The following is a 23,283-nucleotide window of genomic DNA, read 5'->3' as shown; positions in this document are numbered from 1 at the left end:
CCGGCACACCTCTGAGCCTTCCCAGAAGACCTTCATTACCCAGTAGGGCGGTGAGACAGGGAAGTCGTTCCGAGCAAGGAAGTTGTAAATCAAACTGAGGTATGAGTTGGCTATTTAATTGGGGTGTCGCGGCGTGGGGCCCAGGAGCCCTGTTGAGTGCCCCCAACCCTTTGTCTGCGTTTCAGAGAAGCGTGGCTTGTTTTGTTCTGAAAAGGAGAGAGGAAACAGGACAACTAATCAAGAAATACTTGAAAAGGTAACCTGTTAGAGACTCACCGCATTGGTTGTCTGTTGTTCTGAGTCTAGAACTGAAACCCGTGAATAAGAATCAAGGAGAGGTAGACTTCATTTTAGTATGTGAAAGAATTGTGCAATCATTCAGATTGCTTGAAAGAGATTGTTTGTCTCATTGGGGAACGGGGCCCCTAGCCCCCAGCTGTCGCGTCGCTCCGCGTTCAGGCGGAGCTGGCCTGGACGGGGTTGACTGGGCCATGGGTGTTGGCTTAGCACGGACTCTGGGATCAGGGGGGCCCCGTAGCAGTAGGGGTCTGCTGGATTGGAATCTAGGATAAGAGGAGGGGAGCCTAGCAATGTGCAGTGCTGACAAGCTGCCCGCTAATTTCTGAACACTCACCCTGTGCTGAGAAAAAACGCAGACTTGGACTGAATGCACTTGCACGGGCTGGGGAGCAGTTCCTGTCTGAACTAGACCGTGGAATATCCCTTCGTCGTGGTCTAGGCAGGCAGGGTACGCTTGATGAAGGGTTCAGGAAGGGCCACCGTGAACTAGGGGAATGTCTGAGAAAAAAGAAATGCTGGAAATCCTTTCAATTCTTCTGATTCTATTTTTAAACCCGGCTAATGTACGGACAGCAGTATTTAGAGTAAGACCTGACTCTCACTTCCTGGATGAAGCTGCAGAAATAGATGCCCCTCCCCCCCTGGGGGGGTGAACAGTAAGTCTGGGAAAACAGCCAAGTTTACTCTCCCAAGTGCCCTGTTCCACTTCTTACCACCTCGGTTTTGGTTCTGCAGGAGTCGACCACTTCTTGTTGATTTGACTGATAACCTTAGCGTGACACAACGGAAGGCCTTTCCTCGGATGAAGTCACTTTCATGGGCAAGCGGGGAGGGGCTGTTTGTGTAGGAAACGTAGTTCCTTAGAAACCGAACTCCGGTGGGCGGGGACACGGCTTCTCCAAAATGGGCGAGGAAGTACCGAGCTCCCCATCCAAACACACTTACTCCTCCGGCCCAACTCACTGACCTGCACTTTTTCTGCTTAGTTATCTTTTCTGCTCTACAGAGAAACCCTCGTCTGAAGACGTGTTGGGAGAACAATACTCTTTTTTTTCTTCCTGTTCCTGCTTGACTATGGTAGATAGTCAAGCAGGAACAGGAAAAACCCACGTTGGCTCTCTTCTGTAACTTTTTTTATCTTCAATTATGAATTTCTGATCAGAAAATAAATCATTTCATTAAATGCCCAAGGATTCAGATGATTTCACAAACTACATCTTTGATGAAAAATTCAGAGGACTCTACTAGGAATTTCCAAAGAGGCTGTGCATAAACACTAGCACATTCATTTATTGTTTTGCATAAAATGCCATTGATATGCAAGGGATTCATCAATGAGTTGGGGAAAAAAATCAGTAAGTAGAATGATATGTTCTAAAGCTATAGCTTCCCCTCAGCGGGCAGCCTCTGGAAGCAGTGCTTTTATGTGATCAGGGTAATTTCTGTACAAATTATCCATCAAAATGTCACCTTGGAAAACCCTATGATGCTTCTAGGAAGGAAGGCACATGAGTAGGTGTTGGTATAAAATCTTCCTTTGTTGGTTCACAACGCTTCTTCCCCTTTAGCAACGCCCACCTGTGAGATGGAACTTGGGCTCTGTTTCAGAGTTACGCCTCTGACCTGGGGCTCTGATAACAGCAGACAAATTTTCAAGTGATGAAAATTTGAAAGTGATGAAAGCCTTTCGGCTTTCTTTGTCAGGATTACGGTGGGAACCACCTGTCTTGAGAATCTCAGGGTGGTGGGATGTCCCCCTTTCCTGAAACAGACTTTCTAAAACATCATCACCTGAGGATCTGTTTGTTGATTTTAGAGAGAAGAGCTGGGGGTGAGAGAAGCACCTATGTGAGAGAGAAACATCAATTGGTTGCCTCCCGTACGCTCCCTGATGGGGAATTGAACCCGTAACCTTTTGGCGTAAGGGACGATGCTCCAGTGGACAGAGCCATCCAGCCGGGGCTGAAACAGGCTTTGCAAAAGCGGTGATGAAGGGGCTGCTGGGTCAGCCTGGCGAGCTGTAACCAAGCGAAGATGGTATCGCTCCGAAGACACGGGAGTGAGGGAGGTTTGGAGAGAAGGTCTGATATTTCAATAACCACTGTGGCTAAAATTTGGAGGATAGACAGAGACGAACGAAGAATACTTCAGGGAGTTTGCATGTGATGTCCTGCATAGAATCCTGCTACTGCTGCCTTCTGGACCGCAGCAAAGCAATCTGATACTTTCAAGGTTTTGGAATCTGGGTGGTAATTCTCTGTAAGTGACACCTGCAGGGACTTGGCTTAACGCCAGAGCTGGCTGGCCTGTTTTTACCCTTACTAAACAAGCATTCAAAGCAAGTGTATTTTTGGTGTAAGGTTAAGGAAGATAAACACACATTCGAAACACCTGTTTGCTCAACATTGGGTCGTAGTCATAGTGGAGTCGAACCTGAGCCAGATGTCCAGGAGAATTCTCTCTAGCGGGGTACTTTTAAACTGGCAAGCTTACAAAATAGTACATCTTTTACAGTGACTTTTAATTTTAATAGTATTGGAACTTTAAGAAAATATATATACACGTGTGTATGTGTGTGTGTGTACACACACACAATATTTTTTCCTCATTTACACAAAAGTGAGGAGAGGGAGAAATATCAGACCCCTTGGCCAACATCCCAGATTCAGCTTTCGAAAAACCCAAAATAGAATTAATTAGTGGCAATCATTTCTCACAATTTAACCTAAAATTTATAATAATTGAAAGGGGATAGGACAGTTTAAACAAGAAATCTATGAAACAAACCACCCAGTTAAAAAAATGGGCGAAGGACCTGAACAGACACTTCTCCAAAGAGGAATACAGACGGCCCAGAGACCTATGAAAACATGCTCCACATCACTGATCATCAGAGAAAAGCAAATTAAAACCACAGTGAGATATCATCTCACACCTGTCAGAATGGCCATCATCAATAAATCAACAAACAGGTGTTGGCGAGGGTGTGGAAAAAAGGGAACCTAGTGCACTGTCGGTGGGAATGCAGGTTGGCGCAGCCACTGTGGAAAGCAGTATGGAGATACCTCAAAAAATTAAAAATGGATCTACCATTTGACCCAGAGATCCCACTTCTGGGAATATATCCAAAAGAACCCAAAACAAAAGAATATAAACAAAAGAATATTCAAAAGAACAGAAGCACCCCTATGTTCACTGCAGCATTATTTACAATCGCCAAGATATGGAAGCAGCCCAGGTGTCCACCAGTGGATGAGCGGATAAGACAACCATAGGACATTTACACAGCGGGATACTACTCAGCCGTAAAAAGAAGAAAGTTTTACCCTTTGCAACAGTATGAATGGACCTGGAGAATATTATTCTAAGTGAAATAAGCCAGTCAGAGAAAGACAAATACCATGTGATCTCACTCATATGTGGAATCTAATGAATAAACTGACCTAATAAGCAAAATAGAGACAAACTCAGAGAGAGCAGGATGACAGCTAAGTGGGGGAAGGCGGGGGTGGAGGGATTGAGCAAAAAGGAAAAGGGGTCATTAGCATGGACAGCAGTGTGGTGACTGCAGGGGGGAGGGAGGGGACACAAGGGGACTCAATGGGAAAAATACAATTAAAAAAAGTAAAAAAGAAATCTATGAATATAATCTGCTATATTAATAATCAAAGAGAACAATCATCAACTTCATAGTTATAACATTCAAACTAAATATTGAATGATTAGTTCTTTGTGTGAAAAAAAAGTTTTATAGCTCAAATCAAGCTCCCCATCATGGTGAAGTGCTAAAAGTCTGTGTCCCCATTATAATCATAAATTGGATAAAAATAACTATTCTCAACATTATTACTCAAGATTATTCTGGAATTACTAACTCATGTGATTAGGCAAGAGAAGGAAAATTAAATCATAGCAGAAGAAGTAAAATTACATTTTTAAAAATAATTGATAGATATGTATAAGTGGAAAATATTAGGATTGATTAAAAAAACGATTACTAACATGAGAAATCAGCATAGTGACTGGTTAAACAATTAATTCACAACAATTAGAAGTTTACCAATACAAAAATAAATTACAAAATGTAATGGGAAAAAGATACCATCTGTGCTAAAAACAAAAGAGACAAATAAATACTTAGAAACAAACTTAATAAAAAATACGCAGGCCCTATCTGAACAAAGCTTCTCTACAGGAACATACAAGAAGTCTTAAATCAATAGAAAAATAACTTTTCTGGACAGGAACATGTAACGTTTAAATTATATCAATTCTGCCCTGGCTGGTGTAGCTCAACGGATTGAGCGCGGGCTGCGAACCAAAGCATCGCAGGTTTGACTCCCAGTCAGGGCACATGCCTGGGTGGCAGGCCACGGCCCCCAGCAACCGCACATTGATGTTTCTCTCTCTTTAATAAATAAATAAATAAATAAATAAATAAATAATACCAATTCTCCCTAAATTAAGGTCGAAATTTAAAGCAATGCCAATAAACATACTGGAAAGATTTTCTCCAATGTAGCAAACTGATGTTAAAATTTATATGAAAAAAAGACATAAAAGTGAGAGTTCCACGGAAGACGTCTGCCCCACAAAGGTAGCGCGGATGCGCAGTGGACAAGGGGCAGAGACGGTCCCGTCTGTAGCCCCGCACCCCCCCGCACCCCCCCCCCCCCCCGCAGGGAAGAAAGCCGGTCACACTGCAGGTGCTCCGTGTCCCTGCTGGGTGAAAGCACAGAAGAACGGATCTGGGCCAGAACAAGTGACACTGTTCGGTGCTGGTAGAGACAGGGAGATCTCTGGAGTAGCAAAGAGAGTTTGGACACACGCCCAAATCCGAGTGGGAAGTTGGCCAAAGACAGAGACGGTGCCCGAGACGGCAGAGAAAGGTGGACGACACAGTAAATGATGATGAGGTGATTAGCCGTTTACAGGAACAACAAAGCAAATCAAGCTAATGGCCAGCTCACCCCTTCCAGGGAAGTAAATTCTAGATGCCAAAGAAAATAAGAAGTGAATTGTATCATGGGGACAGCCTTTTCTAAACAAAACCCCAGATCCAGAAACCTACAGAAAAAGACTAAAAGGTTTATGTAAAATCTAAGATTTTTTTTTCTTTTGAAAATTTGGCAAAACCCACCAAGCACCAGACAAATCGCCATAAACCAAGGTGAGAGAGAGACGTGATAAGCTTGGGAGACGGATGTGCAGGAATCTGTGTCAATCAGTAACAGCGGGGGCGGGGGGGGGGGTGGTGGCAGGGCGCGTGAAGAACAGCTCCCATGACGCCAGGAAACCGAGTAAAAGGGCGGGGACCGATCGAAGGGCGGAGGGAGGAGAAACAGAGGCGTGCCTCGGGGGACAGGCGGAAAAAGCGCTGCTCACGCCTCGGTTCCGTTTCGTTTGGGTCGAGGGGCCCCCAGCCACATCTGTGCCTGCACAGCGAGACAGCACGGCGCCGCCGCCTCGGGCTGAGGCTAACCGCCCGATGGACAGCAGTAAGTCTGGGATATCAAACAAGCATACTAGACTCAATGGAGCGATCTGACATGGACAGCATCAGAAAAAAAAATTGACAACTGGTCGCCTCCATGAGGCAGGTGGCTCGGCTAGACTTCATGCCACAGTAACAAAAACGGCGATGGGAGTGCTCTGTGAGTGCCGGCAGCCTTAGCCGGCCACTTCTCCAAGCCGGTGACAAGCTGGGGGACAAGTAAGAGCAGGAGGACACCACCCAGTTCAGCCTGCCTCGGGGTGATTTCCAGTGAAAGCTGCAGCTGGTCGGCTGCCTTGGCCCTGCACAGAGCCACATGGGGTCGGCTGGGCCTTTCTTCCCCACAGGCAGCTTTGGGATAAACATCCTCTCTGGTGAGAACTCACCCACCCAGGAAAATATGAAAAGAGTGAGGAAAGGGCTCTGCCCTTTGTCCTTGTAAATGAAGTTCCTTTAAAACATAAGGATATGAGAAACACAAGGCCCAAGACAGATGACAGGGAGATTCCAAGGAAGTTCAGGATCAGGGATGTTGCATTTGAGGTTTTGGCTTCAACTATGCAGCCCTGCCTGCACCTCTGGCACACGCAGCTCGCTGAGGGGGCTGTGATTGCCCCTCGGGGCTCCCGGGGCGGAGACCCTTGCTAGTTATTTGCAGTCATCTCCAAGGGCCAGGAGGGTACCTGTTACCTTTTGTTTCACACTTGTCCTATTATTGGGATATGAATAAAAGTAATCCCACTTTGTATGAACATAACCGAGTCTGGACTACTGAGTCTTCGCCCCTCTGACTCCCCTACACCCAGTCGGAGCAAACTCAGTTTTAGGGGAAGCCGCCCCCGGCTCGCACGAACAGTTTTGCCAATCCCCAGCGAATGACAGCCTCGAGACTTTGTCCTCAGCAAGACCCTTTTTCTTTGCTGCCACTGGCAATAGAGCCCACTGAGCTCACACTGCACGCGCGGTGATGGACCCAGAGCCGCAGACCCCTCTTCAACGTTCCATGCGCCCTCCCTCCTGGCACCCACGCCCTCGTTCCACAGCAGCCCACCACCGAGGCCCGGGTCTACGTGCCCTCTGTGACCTGGCTTTAAGGGAAAAGCCCCAGTCCCAGAGCATTCAGTCCCCGGCAGATGAAAGCCAGAAGAGAAACTCCATAGGAAAATCCTGGTGGTCTGCTGGGCCGCAACGGACACATTTCTCTAAGATGCTAAGGGAAAGTGATGGTAGCAGATTAGGGAAAAAAGAAAAAAACCCTCGATGACATAAGACACTTGGTTAAACTGTATGAGAGCATTTGTATCCCTCAAGGACAGAAGTACAGTTACCCGAAAGCTGAAGCCTTGTCATAAGGGCGAGCGGCGTACCTGGGCCCTTGTCCTTCCACCAGAAGAGGCCGCCAGGTTCTTTCCAGTGAAGGTCAAGGGAGCAGAGTCAGGGCAGGTTCTCAGCCAGCTTCCAGGCCCCCTGTCTGAGAACAGGATGTGTGATGAATACACAGAGGAAGAATGTTTTTATTAGGCCTTGTAGGTGGGAAAGAAGATGACAGTTTCTCAACAATGATAACAAATAAAGAAACCTCGGCCCCACCAGACACTGTCTTCCTAGGGCCAAAGACAGGGCCAACACTGGCTCTTTCCCACGGTGGGCACTGGTGGCGTGGAGCTCTGAGGAGATCGCTGTGAACTCACGAGCTAAGACAAAGGGACCTCAATACGCCGGGTGGGCATGGCGTATCTCATTTGAGCCTTAGAGCTCTGCGGAGAAGCCGGCTTGCTCACCAGAGCCCTCAGGGTCCAAGACTGCTCAGCTGTAAGTGATTTTTCCATTGCCAAGGTACACGTGACTGGAGATGCCACTCCATGGAGTGTCCTGGCGATCTCCCCACTGCTGACTCGGCCACCCCCCATCACCACTTAGCTATCTATAGGCCTGGACCTGTTCTGACGTGCCGAAAACCCTCGTGAAAATGTCATGACAGTCTTAGAATTTCCTTTCTTTCCATTTTATGTCTTAGTCCAGGTAAATTAATAGAACACGATGTTATTTGATGGTTATTAAGATACGTGAACCAAGATAAATACTCTTGGGGTGTTAGGTTCTTTGTTTGCATCTGGACGATCCACTCCCAACACTTTTGCTAACCAGTTACTTTTCTAGAATGCTACAGTCTACCTGCCTGCCAATACTTGGCATTTTTCTGCACAATTCCTCTAAGGTTTCTATTTCCTACTTTATTTCCTAGGCTTTGGAATTCTTTTGTATTGCTTCTCAAAGGCCATAATTATTATGTCTGTGTGCTTTTCCCCTTGCCAGGTATAGCATTCTAACGGGCTAATCCAGTTAGTCAGGCACTTGCACACGAATTACTCCAGAGTTCCTCAACCTCTCTTTCTCGAGATCCAGACGGCTTTTCCTCCAAGGCCAAATTGCTCGATAGCTTTGCAGGTGCCTAACGAGGCGGACAGGGTGAGGCAAAGGGCATGAGGCAGAGGTGGGCCTTTTGATTTAGTTCATTGTTTTTGATGCTGGGTCTTGTTCTGGTGTTTCTTTACTCTGTGTTTCTTACTTCTGGTGATCGCCTTTTAAACATAAGGAGCTGGGCACTCCCAGCTCGTATCTGAAGAACCACGTCGGAGTCAGTAATGTTCAGGGATGGACGGGTAACCTTGACTGTCCTTTGTGAGTAGGTGCTAGTTAGATCCAAAAGTGCAGAGAACACCGCCGAGCACAGAAATGGTCTCTGTCTTGGCAGAGATGAGGCTTGGGGCTCAGCGCCTACAGCGGACGTTGTTGGAACTCTCCGCAGCTCCCCTCCCATGTTTTCTTGTGTTTCTGTACATCCTCACCAGCTTCCGGTGCTTTTTCTTTTACTGCCACGTGTGGGGCTCCCCTCCGACGCTCCTCTGGCTACGAGAGCTGTTTCTCCTGCAAGGGTAGGACGCCAAAGAGGTCCTGGGAAGTTTCCCGCCCCCATCGTGGTTAGCCAATGACTGGCCAGTGCCGGAGCATGAAAGTCCAGCCCTCGCTTGCATAACTCATGTTCCAGAGCTTTTTCTGGGATCGGACGGAAGCTCCTCTCTAGGGGACTGTGCCTGAACTGGCACTCTTGCTTAACTCACCTCCTCCCTCTATCCCGTCTTCCCCAGTCCCGGACTGAGGTCTGAGAAATCCCACCTGAGATAGTCTCTGGCACGAGCAAACGTAAGGGTGGCCAGGAATGGGGCAGTCAGCACAGGGAGTCATGCAAAAGAAGCCACCACTCCAGAGGATGCTGGTGGCAGCCCACTCCGTGCAAAGCTACACTGGGGCTACAAAAGGTGAAGGTGGTATTTAAGCTCTACTGAGTCTGGTGGCAAGTCACCAGAAACACTTGAAGTGTGGTTTTCACGGATTAGAACAAATCCGCACTGGAATGCAGGGAGATCTGGAGAACATTCGCCACTAGAAATCTCAGCTTACGACTGGGAAAGCACAGATTCGTTTCTGGGGGGAAGCATCTCATCCCTGCACTTGTTCTTCTGTTTTAGTCACAGACATGGGCTGAGGATTTGCAACGTATACCAAGTACTCAACTAGGTACCTGGAACTGTTTGCGGTTAACAAACCAGACGGAGCTTAGAGTTTAGCGGGAGAGACACGTTGAAAACTAATCACATGTACGAAACGAAATGAGTATGTGCTACTTGTGACCAGTGCCTCGAGTATTTGCAAAGGTCTAGGAGGGCAAAGAACGAGGATGCAGACCCAGGCTGCGGGGTCCCGGGTAAGCATGCCCGAGGGAGGGGAATACAAGCTGAGTCGTGAATGTCACCACAGCGACGTGGGCGACGGCGTGAAGCACGGCATTTTGCTACCAGGGAGCAGCATGTGCAAGGGCTTTGAAGCAGTAGAAAGACACTCTCCAATTCCAGAGAGATAACTCATTTTTACCAGCCATCAGGAAAATATCCTCAAAGGGCTCAACTTTTCATGTTCTTTAAGGGTCGCAAAGTCTCTTATTCAAAAACATCCCTAGAATACACAGCAACCAACGATCACTGGGTACGTCAGACACCAGCACACTTGCAGCGCAGCCTAATAGATAAATAGATAGGTAACCGGAAACACCTATCAGAGAACTTCCCCTCAAACTAATTTTCCATTGTTTAGAAACACCGTAATTAGCAGTTCCGCTGAAGGGAGCCCGAACCCACATCCTTGCAGTCGCTCTTCCCAGGAAAGGGGCCTCAGGGGGCCCTGCAGTCTCGGGCGGACCTTTCCGCTCGGGGACTCTAAGGGCCAGAAGAACTGGCTCTTTCCGTGTGGGTCCCAGGGAGGATGTAAAACAGGAAAAACATACTTCAAGTTCATGGAGACTCACTCGTTGTCTCCCCAGCATCTTGGAAAGGCCAGGAATACACACGCTTTGAGGTGGCACGGAGGCTATGGAGCCAGTGGTTTCTTTGGAAAGACGACACTTGGAGTGGCATTCAAGGAGAAGAAAACCCAGACCACCCGTGCTGAATGAATACGGCATCGGGCGGGGTGAAAACTTCCGAAGAGCAATCACGGAATTCCCATGGCTTACAAGAGTTACGACTTGACTAGCCTGAAAATCAATGGTGAATTCCCTCCGGGCTCTTCTCCACCAAAAGACTCATGTGCTGTAAGTAAATTTCTTACTCCCTATTTCAGTTTTTAAATTAATTTTCCCTCACCGAAGATTAAGATGTTTAAATTTAAGGGACTGGGGAAGGAAAGTAATGATCCTCAAGAGTTCTTATGAAAACCACAAAACTGAAGTCAAAGTGCTTCACGCAGGGAGCAATACGTTTCTATAACCGCGGTCACGAGAGAATGCATTTCCTTTCTAGACGGTTCTGTACTTTCACCCACCCTTAATTCTGTCAGGAGTTTAATTAAAAGTCTTGAAGGCTCACTAAAATAATTTTATCGTTCTGTAAAAGCATTGCCTCATTATACATTCTCTGGCTTAAGCCAGCCATTATAGCAGCCAGCATACTGTCCCCGCTGGGTCGAAAGGCGGTCACCACCCCACCCCTCGAGGGGGACATGTTACCATATGTGTGCATAACGTGCCTCCCTATTACATTTACAAAACTATAAATCAAGTTTCCAACTCTTCTTCAAATATGGCACCCACCAGCAATTTTGAGTTTGGGCTAATGTCATTTAAGCCCTGAGTCCGTGAACTGGGATTAACTTCCAAACTTTATATGCTGTAACACAGCCCTCAGAGTACTGGAGTATGAAACATCTCTAGACATTTGTGTCTTCAGTGAGTCATGTGAAATTTTCTTACACAATCTAGTCTTTTTCTAAAGCAGCTGTCATCTCATGATGAAATATTATCCTTCAGAAAATACCAATTCCCCATCATCTAATAAAAACCAAGCTTCCTCAATTAGAAAACAACCTGGCATTTGCACTGGTTGAGGCTGAATGATTAGGTGAATCATACAAATACTAAATTATGAAAAAAAGCTTTGTGTTACATGCTGGTGTGGCCACACCTGATTTTACAAAAATTCTGTAGCTGTTCTATGTAATGTACCTCTTCATGTTCATACCCGAAGACTCACTGGCAGACTTAAGTTAAGAACAGTGTTAGTCACTAGATCTTAAAACGAGCTAATGTGCATTCTGAAACCCGTTTGAAACGAGAGCTTTGTTCCGGTTCACCACAAAGACAGCACATTAAGTCCTTTGTAAGGTCAATGCTCTACCACGTTTGTGTCATGACATTTAATTTTCATAGAAGAGAAACTAAATGACCTGATTTTGAGCTCAACATACTGGGAGTACTTTATGAAGTGTCCAGAAATTACTTTCTTTTTTTCTAAGCTGAAGAATGTCAAACTCTTTTTTTCTAAGCTGAGCGATGTCAAACATATATTTTGGAAAAGACATCAGTTATCTACAATATAGTCCTACAGGGCCAATTCAAACATTAAAGCATTGTAAAAAATACTTATTTTTATTTTGGAAATCACTTTAAATGACTTTCACATTCACTAACTTGAGACGTGCATAATGTATAATACATGTACACACACGTTAATGACTCTAACCAAGCTGACATAGTCAGTTCCAGGTCTAGACGTTAAATCCCACCCTTCAAAACAAAGCCCTCCTTTCACCATGGGCTTTGCCTGAATCCGTTATAATCTCCCGTGATGCAGTAGTGTAGGGTGCTGACTGCTATGTGATTCAATCAAGAATCAAAGTAAAAAATACTGAATTTGATTCTGATTCCATAATTAATTCATGCATTGGGAAGCATTCCATTGTTTGTTTTTCTCACGTTGGAAATAAACTTTTAGAAAAATTCAGTAACTCCAGTGCTTCGCATTATCCATGCAGACTCTACCCCAAAGACAAAAAGCCAGAATCACACCCGTGAGCTCGCAGTCACTGACACTGACCATGAATGAGCTATATGTAATTAACGCCCACTGAAACCCCACGCCCTCCAATATATTAGCAATGTGTGCCCATCAAAACTAATAAGTAGCAAAATTGACTACAGGTCATCTTTTCAATTCATTTTAAACTTCACCTCCTAAGGTTTGCATGATCATGGACACAATTCTAAAAGTCTCCAAACCGGGGAGAAAAAAACAAAGATTCTAAAAGCTTCTCAACCAAAACCATTCAGGAGAGTTAGCTCATGACCGTCCAGTTAGTGGTGAGTATGGCTCTCTTGCTTTCCTTTCCTTTTTTTTTTTTTTAAATAACTGGGAAAATTCTGATGGAAGACAGGGCTGGTAAATAGTCACAATAAGAATCCAAGATGACTTCAGAGTTTTGTTTACTCATACATAGTAAAGCACTCTTATTGACCTTGTACACATTCAAGTGTCCTTCATAGATCCTGCACTGATCCCGGAGGTCTAAAAGTTAAAAACTCATTCCAATAGAAGCCAGTGTCGCCTACGCACTAGAAACTCATTTATTAGTGGGAGGGGATAACTCTTCCAGTTCAGTTAAAAATCCCTTCCAGCACGTAGTAAGCAGGCATCACTCTGGTCATCGCAGGCAAAGGTGTCAGCTGTGATAAGAGGAAGAGAGCCCTGGAGTGAACAGAACCGGGACGCACAGAGGCCACCCGCAAGCCTGGAAAGCCGGGGATGTCTCGATGGAGAGGGTCGGAGGGGACGTAGAAAGCGCAGGAAATAAAAAGATGCTTTGGAGATAGAAGCAAGAGGACTTGACCAGCGGGTTCAAGGGGCTGACGACGGGGCTGGAGTCAGGGTGACTCCAGTTCTCAGCGGAGACAGGGAGAAAACGAGGGGATTCGTACGGGGAGAGAGAAGGCAAGAAGAGGCACGGGACTTTTTAGTTTTCACGGAGGTGGTGAGAGGCAGAGAAGAGATAGTGTCCTACGTTAGACCTGAGGTGTATACCTGAGGCGAGACAACGGGAAGCGGTTTCGAGGAAGCGTGTAGAAATAGGGAGCTGTGGCTCGAGAGAAGTCTAGGGCTAGTGTGAGCGACACGTCTGAGGCCGTAGGCATGAGAGCTTCAGAGCGACTCCTTGCAAACACCCCGAGAAAGAGCGAAGGGCTAGAACAGAAGAGAAGTTGGGATTCTGATCAACAATTAACAGACAAAAGAAAAGGAGATCAAGGGAGTGAATCAAGGAGACAGGAAGAAAAAAAAAAAGAAACAGACTCCATGTTGAAGTGGAAGAAGAGACTTTTGAGAAAGAAGAAGTGGTCCATGTTGTCAAATACCATCGTAGCCAGATTTAAAGAGTGAGGACAGCGAAGAAGCCATTGGATTCGGGAAATAGGATTTTTCCCCCGGGTGACCTTTGGGAAGGCCAGACCAGAAGGGGCAGGGGGGTAAATCGTACAGAAGTAGAGGGGAAGGTGAGGCGCTTCAGGAGGTGAGCAGAAAAGACGACAAATGGTGGTGAAGAAAACACTGGGTGTCGCAGGGTCATTCAGACAGGGGAAATAATCAACGCGTCTGTGGCTCACGTGTTTGGAACTTACACAGAGAGAGGAAAAAATGGAGATGCAAAGGATGAAGCTGCACAAAGAAACAAAATTCTCAAGGACACAGAAGGAAACGGGCCCTGAAATATAGACAGAATACTTAACCTAGCAATTCAGAAGAAATATTCCTTCCATTTCGACAGAGGGGAAAAGGTATAGCATAAGAACATTCTTATGTGATAGTGCTTCTCTCCTCAGTGAAATGAGAACCCGGGCCCTCTGCTGAGGTTCGGAGCTGAGCAGAGACGTGTGGTGCGTTTTCTCTGGGGAGCAGGAATGGAAGCCGCTGGGAAAGAATCAAGAAACTATGGAGCAAGGGCGACTGATATCAGGGATCATATGTTTAATGGAATTAGTCAATGGCATCATGTACTTTTCCCCCAGGACGTTACAGCAGACTTAGTCAGAAAACAAATAATCAAAACTTGAAGTCATAAACTGGATGCTCCCATTGGGCAGAATGACGGGGAGAGGGGAGCAACTGGCGGACGCAGAGATGGGGTGCGTGGGCGTGAAGGGAGGCGAAGGCCAACGGGACTTGGGGGAATCAATCAAACACAAAGGATTGAGGAAGCTAGAACTCGGAATTATTTAAATGATGAAATGTAGTGGGAGTGAGGGAGAGAGAAATATAGAAAGATAAGAGGTTGTGGTCAAAATGGAAATTCTGAAGTTCAACTTCAAAGGTCAGACTCTCCCAGGTACTGACCGAGTCCAGGGCACACCCGTATAAGTGTGTTGCCGAAGAAGAGAGGAAGGGGTGACCGGAGAAAGATAAAGTAGCCATGAGGGCAGCAGACAAAGCATCAGGATAAAGGGCAGAGGGGGATGTTAAGGACCAACTGCACACCAGTTATTAGATTCTGCATCAATTCTTGGGAGCAACTTTCAGTTGGACAGATGACAATCAAGAGGGTGAGAAAAGGGGGGAAATTCAGTTACAACTGCTAATAATAATAATATGTAATTTAAAATCACGTAGGGTACAAAACTGCTGCTGCAGGAATCTGACAGGAAATGAGTGGGAGAGTTGGACAGCTGGACTTCCAGTGCAGCAGAGGCTGTCCAGCCCAGGGTGGAGTCAAGGAGAGGCTGTCGAGCTAAGGGTGGGGTCAGATAGCATGACTTCCAGTGGCTTCACAGCTGCTGAGCTGAGGGTGGACTCCAGGGGAGCTGAGGCTGTCCAGCCCAGGGTGGAGTCGAGAGGAATTTGTGGCTGAGCAAAGAGCAGACCCTGCCTCCCTGGCTGACGAGAGGAGGCCAGGAGTCACAGGAAGTGGGGTCACTGATAAAAGAGATGAATAGAGAATCCAGATACAAGGTGGACAAAAGGTAAATTTACATGTAGGTGTTACTGAAGAGATCAGCGTATAGGATTACCGAGAGCTTGGTGTTGGCACATAAATAATATTAAAGCATAATACAAACATGGGCTTCCTACATAACGTAAGCAGAGAACTAGAAAATAAAAAACACATTCTCTAACGTTTTTATCATGATGTCTTTGAAGTCTAGAGCATTACAGCTACACCAAAAGTATTTCATGAATGAGTGGAGAAAGAAATGGTTGAAATATTTTGTCTGCCTACCAAGGACACGAGGTTTGCGGTTACCCGACCACCACTGGTGTACACTGAGCCAATCAATGGCTCCTCTGGCTCTGTCGCCTTCGGCTCAGATCTTATTCACAAAGTCCTGAGTTTGAGGAGGTGGCCCAGGACCGCAGAGATCATAAAGCTAATTCAACACGAGGGGCCTGTGGGCCCGGCTTTGGCCTTTCCTGGAGCCAAGCTTGCTTCACAAAATAGATCCACATGTTTGTTTCTAAAACCCCATGGTTTTAAAAAAGATTTTCTGGAAGAAGTGGATTCTCTGGAGACGCTTTCGGGACACCACAGGGGCCAAGATAAGACTAAGAAGACAGAGTGCTATGCTCCAAGACCTACTGGCTTCAACCAGAGCACCATTGCTCTCATACATTTTATAGCTCGATTTTTCTTACTAAGATTTATTTTCCTTTTTTTTTTTTAAGATGGTGTTGTGGAGGGATGTTATTTCTCTTAAAAGAGCATAGATTTTTCAAATAGTCCGTGGCTCACCAAGGGAGTAGCACCTGTAAGCCACTCCCTGGAGGGGAGCTCGAGCAGTGAGGGCCAAGCAGGGGCAGACCGTCCTTGCAGGGCAGGCAGCTCAGACTCAAAGCGGACCGTCGCCTTATACTGGACTTCGGTGGAACCGGACTGCCAGTTCCCGGGGGCCTGCCAGGAGCAAACCTCGCCGGAGAGTGACGGCATTATTCTAGGCCTCAAATACTGTTCGCGTAGAACTTGTCCCAAACAGAGTCTAGCAGATAATGAGAATTACTCATCCCCATGGGAGACAGGGCAGCATAGGGGAGAATCGGCGGAAGCCATAGACACGGGAATAGAGCCGCCAGGACTCCAGATACTCTGGTTGTCAGACGCCACTTTGGAATAATCCTGCCTGTTACTTTGAGGGAGATAAAAAATAATATGGAGAATCTCAGTAGGGACTGGAAATTATTTTTTTAAGTAGCAAATTTGAAATAGAGATATATAAATCAGAGAACATGGAGGACAGCCAGAAAACTTTCCTCTGCCCTCCCCCCAAAAGCAAGTCTCCTCGATGTTACCAGAGCGCTAACGGGCCGGGCAGGGACTGCAGGTGCGCACACGGACACGTGGTCCACAGCGGGTGGGGGAAACGCGTCGTTCCCAACGAGGGGTGTCCATGCAGCTCAGTATCTGTACAAAAAATATGAAACTTCATTCCCACCTTGCACTACATAGAAAAAAATCAATTCCATATATATATTCATGACTTTGGGGTAAAGATAGAATTATCAGTGAGGTTTCCAAAAGCACTAAGCGTGAAGGAAAAGAATGCTGGTAGGAACCAACATGGAGAGAAGGAGAAGTTGGAGACAGAGAGGAAAGGAAAAGCAGACGCCATGGGTTCCGTGGAGAGACAGGAGTGCGATGGGATGATGGGACGGGGCTCGCGGGCAGAAAGCCGGCCACACGGAGAGGGGTGGTACTGCCCCGGGTCCCAAGGAAGACACGGAGGTATGAGCACAGGCAGGGGAGCTTGCGGGCGGAGCCGCGTGCAGATCTAGGGAAACCCCTCTATGGATTTCTGCTCTGGGGGCATCACAGACGGTGAGAGAGGTAGTTTGCTGGCGCTGGGAGCATGTCTTCCGGTAGGAGGGCTGAAGACAGTGGATACGTCCTCAGATGGTCACGGTTAGAAATGGAAGCTGGGACTGATGGAACATTTTACTGCTTACCGGCAATAAAGGCCCAGTTAAGGTTGAAGACCGTGTTTTTTTATTTACTAAGAAAAGGGGTCAGTTTTCTCATATGCATGCTTCTTAAATGTAAAGCGAATATTCACACATGCACAGATAGAAAATGAAGAGATATATTACTGCATATAAATCCTAAAGTCACACAACACTTGATAAAAGACCTGCCTCATGAAAGCAAAGACTGCATGAATCCTCTCTTTATACGCTACTTTTGTTTCACAGTTCGGAGGGGCTCCAACACATAAGCCCAGACAGACAGGCAGACGCGATATGCTCAGCTCAGGGCGGGCACCACAGGCGGGCGTCTTACGTCGTGTGTGCCGTCCTGACGCTGCTCCCTCTCGTGAGCTCCCGAAGACCACAGCAGCCCACTCCTGCCCAGCCCAGACCCACAGGGTGGAGAGAGGGCCTCTACTTCTCGAGGGCGTGGGCTACAGAGTCACACTGCAAAAGAGTGGCGACAGGGATGAAACAAATGTTTTGCCATTTTTGCAAATTAATATGTTTCATGGGTGTAAAGAAAGGTGTGGAAGGCGTACAGTAAACAGACAACACTGCCCTCTTCCCTGGGGCGGGGGGGCGCCTGCAAGGGGAACGACGTTCTATTCACTTGCATGTGTGTGTGACTACAACCCCAAGTGCTCATCGCCCTCGCAGACTTTTCTAAGTAGAAAAATGTAGGAGATGTAACAGCTGTGATGCTCACATTCCTGTCACCGAAAGTTTTATTTTCTGAAAACCCTAGTTCATCGGCATTCAATAGAACAATAGAGAATGGAAAGGAAGCATCCCGAGGGGACGATTCTGCCAACATCGCGGCGCTGCCTGCTGAAGGGGACCCGCACAGTCACTCCGCAGGCTCAGAGCTCGCACCGTGTTTCTCCCCGCGCACTTCTCGGCTTCTGCTGCCGAGTTTCACTTTCAGACATCAACGGCGCCCCTCAGGAAACACTCGTCTCAGCCCTTCGCTTATAAAATATCTGCTGCCTTATCAGCACCGCCGGAGGAAAGGCCATTGTTCTCTGATCTTCTCACCAAGGACCAGTCATACAAAACCTCCTAGGGGTGCCAATTCAGTAATATGAAATGTGCAGTACCAGTCACAAGTGGTTTATGACTAAGGCTTTGCAAAGAATGTGGCCAAGTGTCCTTTCTTGGTTTCGGTGCTCTCAAGCCTATAAAAATGTCTCAGGGCGCGCGCTCTCTCTCTCTCTCTCTCTCTCTCTCTCTCTCTCTCTCTCCCCCCCACCCCCCACATCCCCAAACAAGGGAATCTGGAACACACATCATATGATAGCAGTGACGACACACTCAGGTCTGCTCTGGGGCTTGTACAGACACTACTTGTTCACTGGAGAGCTTAGTTATGACTTACCTCGCTACTCTCCTCAAGGGAACAGTCGAGTTTACAGCTCCAGAATCTTCTAATATCTGCCCGGGGGGTGGCAGGGGCGTGGGGGGGTGGGGGGGTGGGGGGGGGGTGGGGGGAGGGGCCTTTGCATTGCTCCGTCAGGCCTGATGGGACCGCTGGAGAAAATCACGCTTCCCTTCGAGAAACATCCCTCTACCACATCGATGCCCACATCTCAGGCCCTCTCTGCCCAACAACCGAGTAATCACACAGCAGATGCCGTGCACGCTGCCCTACGGCACAGGGATATCCGAAGGCATGGCACACCAGGTGAGACAGTGAACACTCCCGCCCACCAGTCAACCATCACCCACAAGGTCTTTATTTCTACATTTCACTAGACTGTGATTTTGGAAATAGACCTATGAAAGTCACATGATTTTGGATCAATACCTGGTCCAATGAGTGAAAGCCCTGTATAGATTTTATACTTGGAGAGACCAAAGTTTCTCCAAGTGGATCACTCTAAAGCAAATTGGTTCAAATCACAAACTGGCTGAAAATAAAAACCTTTCCAGCCCTGGCTGGCGTAGCGCAGTGGATTGAGTGCAAGCTACGAACCAAAGTGTTGCAGGTTCGATTCCTAGTCAGGGCACATGCCTGGGTTGCAGGCCATGGCCCCCAGCAACCGCACATTGATGTTTCTCTCTCTCTCTCTCTCTCTCTCTTTCTCTCCCTCCCTTCTCTCTCTAAAAAGAAATAAAACCTTTAAAAAAAAAACCTTTCCAGTCACTGCTTTAAACAAAACGAAAAAAAAAAACAGGTAAATTCTGTATATCATGAAACTGTTTTGCAATTTTTGTGCTACTAATCACTTTTTTTGTGTTTCCTTTAGAACTTTTCCCAAAATACATTGGTAAATATTAAAGTCTCTGACCACTTGCTCATATATGATTTCATTTTGAAGCAACCGTTAAAAAGATGCTTAAAAGCTATTTTGTCCAGCTGCTATATGATATTTAACTACACATTCCTGACTTTTTGTAATGTAATAAGTTGTGACAAACCCTTCTTTACACAGAGAAGTAAAACTTCCAAAAGGAATAAATAAATGCCTAATTTTCTTTTTTTTTCCTCTTTGTCAAGTATGTTTGAAAACAGTATGGTTTAGAATGCTCATTTAACATTGGAATGAGAAAGAAAATAGATCAGAAACACTTTCTAGATTAATTTATTAATCTAGTTTTCCGATACTCATAGGCATTATTGCACTGTTCAACCTAAATACTCAATTCATAATGACCACCCTCCCCTTGTGTGAACAAATGATGTTTTAGTAATAAAGTGGTAAGCATCACGGAGTGAAACATTGATGAGATTGGAAATAGCTACTTTTAACCAATATCCAGATTTTAACAATTATTTTCGACCAGTAGCTTTCAGAAAACCATCTGGCTTCCATTTGAATTTGCTCATAATTATACCACAAAATTAAACGTCAAACACACAGGCTACATGGCAAAACTCAAAGTGTCCTACCACCATTTCTCACATTATTTGTGCAATCCAGGCATTACTGCATGGGAAGGGGCTCATTGTCATCAGGCCGCAAGGAAGAATCAGTGACCACTTCACCAGAAAGTCTAGCCTTAAGCATCTCTGACATGTACATGTGTCTGTTCCCCTGGAATGGGAGGAAGTACTTTTTTTAAAAAAAAAATTAAATGTATTGGGTGACATCGGTTACGAACACTGTACAAATTTCAAGTGTACAATTATATATAATACATCGTCTGCATATTGTACTGTGTGCTCACCGACAGCAATCAGTTTCATTCTCCAAATGCTCTAGACCTTTAAAAGATATTTTCACGGGAGTCTGCTCAAGATTTCCCTTCCACCCGTCTGCCTTGGGCACAGCAACCGCTCTGGGCTTCTGCCTTGGATCACAAAGAAGCTCTCCTATGAGGAGACAGGTGCACGGACCTGGAGACACAGGGCCAGGAGCCCAAGGCCGGCCTGGCCCAGGTCACGCGGCCCTCCAGCTCTGCGCCGGGGCGAGGCCCAACACTCGCCTGCTGTGGCTGGCAGGGCTTGCACGTCCTCAGCAAGAAGCCTCTTCCTGGCCCAGGCCCACCTCCGTCGTTCCAGAAAGCGCACCATCCCCGAGACAAGCAAGCATGCGGCGACCCGGGGCTGCCTTCGCCACCAGCGCCACCGCAGTCATTCTGAAAATGACAGTTCTTGGTGTCTCTGTTTTGGGAATACCCTTGTTCCCAGAATCACAGCGCTTGTGAGCCCGGCGGCTTCCTCCTCTTCACTCTGCTGTGAAAAAACCCGAGAGGTTCTCAGGCTTGGGAAGGAAAGGGCAGTGGGAGCTGGGCCATTGGAGACTTTTTTCCCAGTTAGACATGAGAAGGAGGCCCCTGAGGTTGTGCTGCCCAGGCCCGAAATGCCAAGAAATGATGGGAGGGTGGGAGGACACGGGAAAGAGAGTTAGCTTGGTGGGCACTGGACTGCCAGCCCTGACCCTGCGAGACAGCTTCTCTCTTCCCCCAGACAAGGCCCTGGGTCTACGCTTTTATTCTCATCCCCCGCCCCCGGTCTTCTAGCACCTGGGTCCATCATCTATCATCCTACTGTGTCTTAGTGCGGAACTCCTCAAAAGCAGAGGGATGTGTGCCAGTAGCTTATCTGAAAGGTCGGAAGGGGAGTGGAAGAGGGAGACGGGGAGCAGAGGAAGGGCGAGCTTTCCCAGAGGGGACTGAAGGCCAACTCTGGGCGGCACCCCTGGGAACCGACACGGAGACTGTACCTCAGGAATTCTACCCGTGTGTCAAGGAGGAACCTAGGGAATTTGTACACCCAGCTCTCTCGGCCACGGCTGGGGGCTTCTCTGGGGGTTATGGGCATCTGGGGGCCTCTGGTCTGTCCTGAGCGTGGGCTCCCCCAAGGCTGCCTTCAGGCCTCCCCCAGGAGATGCAGGTCCTGGGCACAGGGCAGATGAGGCCGCGGCAGCGTCTGCCACCACCTGCCTTTCCACCTGATAGAGTGGGGGAAGGAAAAAGAGGGGGAGGCAAGAAAAGGTACCAAAAAAAAAATACAGGGACAGAGCAGGAGAAGGAAATTTGATTCTACTCTTTTAACACCTGCTCTGTGTAAAGCACCTCACTGGCCGCTCACAGCGACCCTATGACATAGGCACTTGGTCATCTCCATGTTAGAGATGGACACACTAAACTCAAAGAGGTTAATAATTAATTAATTAATACTGAGGCCAATGAACATCTTCCCAAATCACACAGCGGGCAGGTGAAGGAGCTGGGAACCCCATCCAGGCCCTCCCTCCCTGCCCAGAGTCCTTGGCAGCTTCCCATCCTTCACGGAGCCACACCAGCCGGGGCAGCAGGTTCCCACGACGCGGCCGTGAAGTGTCCCCGTGACCTGACCCTGGAGTTGGGTGGAGCGTGAAGGTGCCTGGCCCGGCAGTGAGGACAGAGCTGCAGTCCTGGATCTGTCTGGTCACAGCCCTGCGGGACTATGCTCCGGTCAATTCCTGTCTCGGGTTCTTTGTTTTTGTTGGTAAATTAAGGAGCTAGACTAAATACTGGTTAAAGCAGCTGCTGGCTCAAACAGTTTAAAATTCCTTCCACTGTTTTCTTTAGTTTGTCTCTCATACCGAATTATGGTAGTAACCCCCCAACCCAGAGTACATGTTCCAAGACACCCAGCGGATGCCTGAAACCGCGGATAGCGCCAAACCCTATATATACTTGATTTTTTCCTGTACATATATATCTATGATATAGTCTCAATTATAAATTAGGCACAGTAAGAGATTAACAAAAAAAACCATAAAGTAGGACAAGTATAATAATGTACTGTACCTGGCTGGTGTAGCTCAGTGGATTGAGCGTGGGCTGTGAACCAAAGCATTGCAGGTTCGATTCCCAGTCAGGGCACATGCCTGGGTTGCAGGCCACAGTCCCCAGCAACCGCACATTGATGTTTCTCTCTCTCTTTCTTTCTCCTTCCCTTCCCTCTCTAAAATCAAATAAATTTTTAAAAATCTTTAAAAAAATAATGTACTATAATACAGTTACATGAATGGCTTTGGGGCCACTATCAGTAAAATGAGGGTTACTTAAACAAACACGACTGTTGAACTGACAGCCTTGATGGCTCAGTGATTAAGGGGTGGGTAGCGTCTGCAGTGAGGATATGCTGGACGAAGGGATGATTCACATCCGGGGGTGAGGGGCAGGGGACAGAGCAGATTTCATCATGCTACAGAAAGGCATGCAATTGAAAATTGTTGGATTGTTTCTTTCTGGAATTTTTCACTTAATCTTTTCAGACTTCGGTTGACCGCAGATAACTGAAACTGTGGGAAGTGAAACAGCAGATAAGGGGAGACTACTGTATACTCCAACTAAACTGGAAAAACCTTCCTTCTCCCAGCATTTTGGACCTTCCCAGCTCAGCTCCGCTCCCCCGCCCGCCCCGGGCTGCCCCGTGGAAACCCTCCGTGTCGGAGCCCTCCGTGTCTTCCACGCGCCCCCTCTCCAAGAAAGGCGTATGTCCTCCCTCCGGCTCGAGCGCCCCTTATTTTTTTGTTTTCCTTCTGCGGAAGTCCTACAGCAGGAACTGGCTCATCATTTACTTGTTTGTATTATAATCGGTCTATGTGAAGGCCGTTGAAGAGTTTTTCATTTGTGGGGTTCATCATTTCCTACCAAAATACAGAACGTGTATTAGACGCTTAGATGTGGAATTTGTTGAATGAATAAACATAGGAAATGTGG

Source organism: Phyllostomus hastatus, unplaced genomic scaffold (genome assembly GCF_019186645.2).
Source record: "Phyllostomus hastatus isolate PE091 unplaced genomic scaffold, TTU_PhHast_1.1 phas_contig_283, whole genome shotgun sequence".
NCBI lineage: Eukaryota > Metazoa > Chordata > Mammalia > Chiroptera > Phyllostomidae > Phyllostomus > Phyllostomus hastatus.
This window is presented reverse-complemented; position numbering follows the sequence as displayed.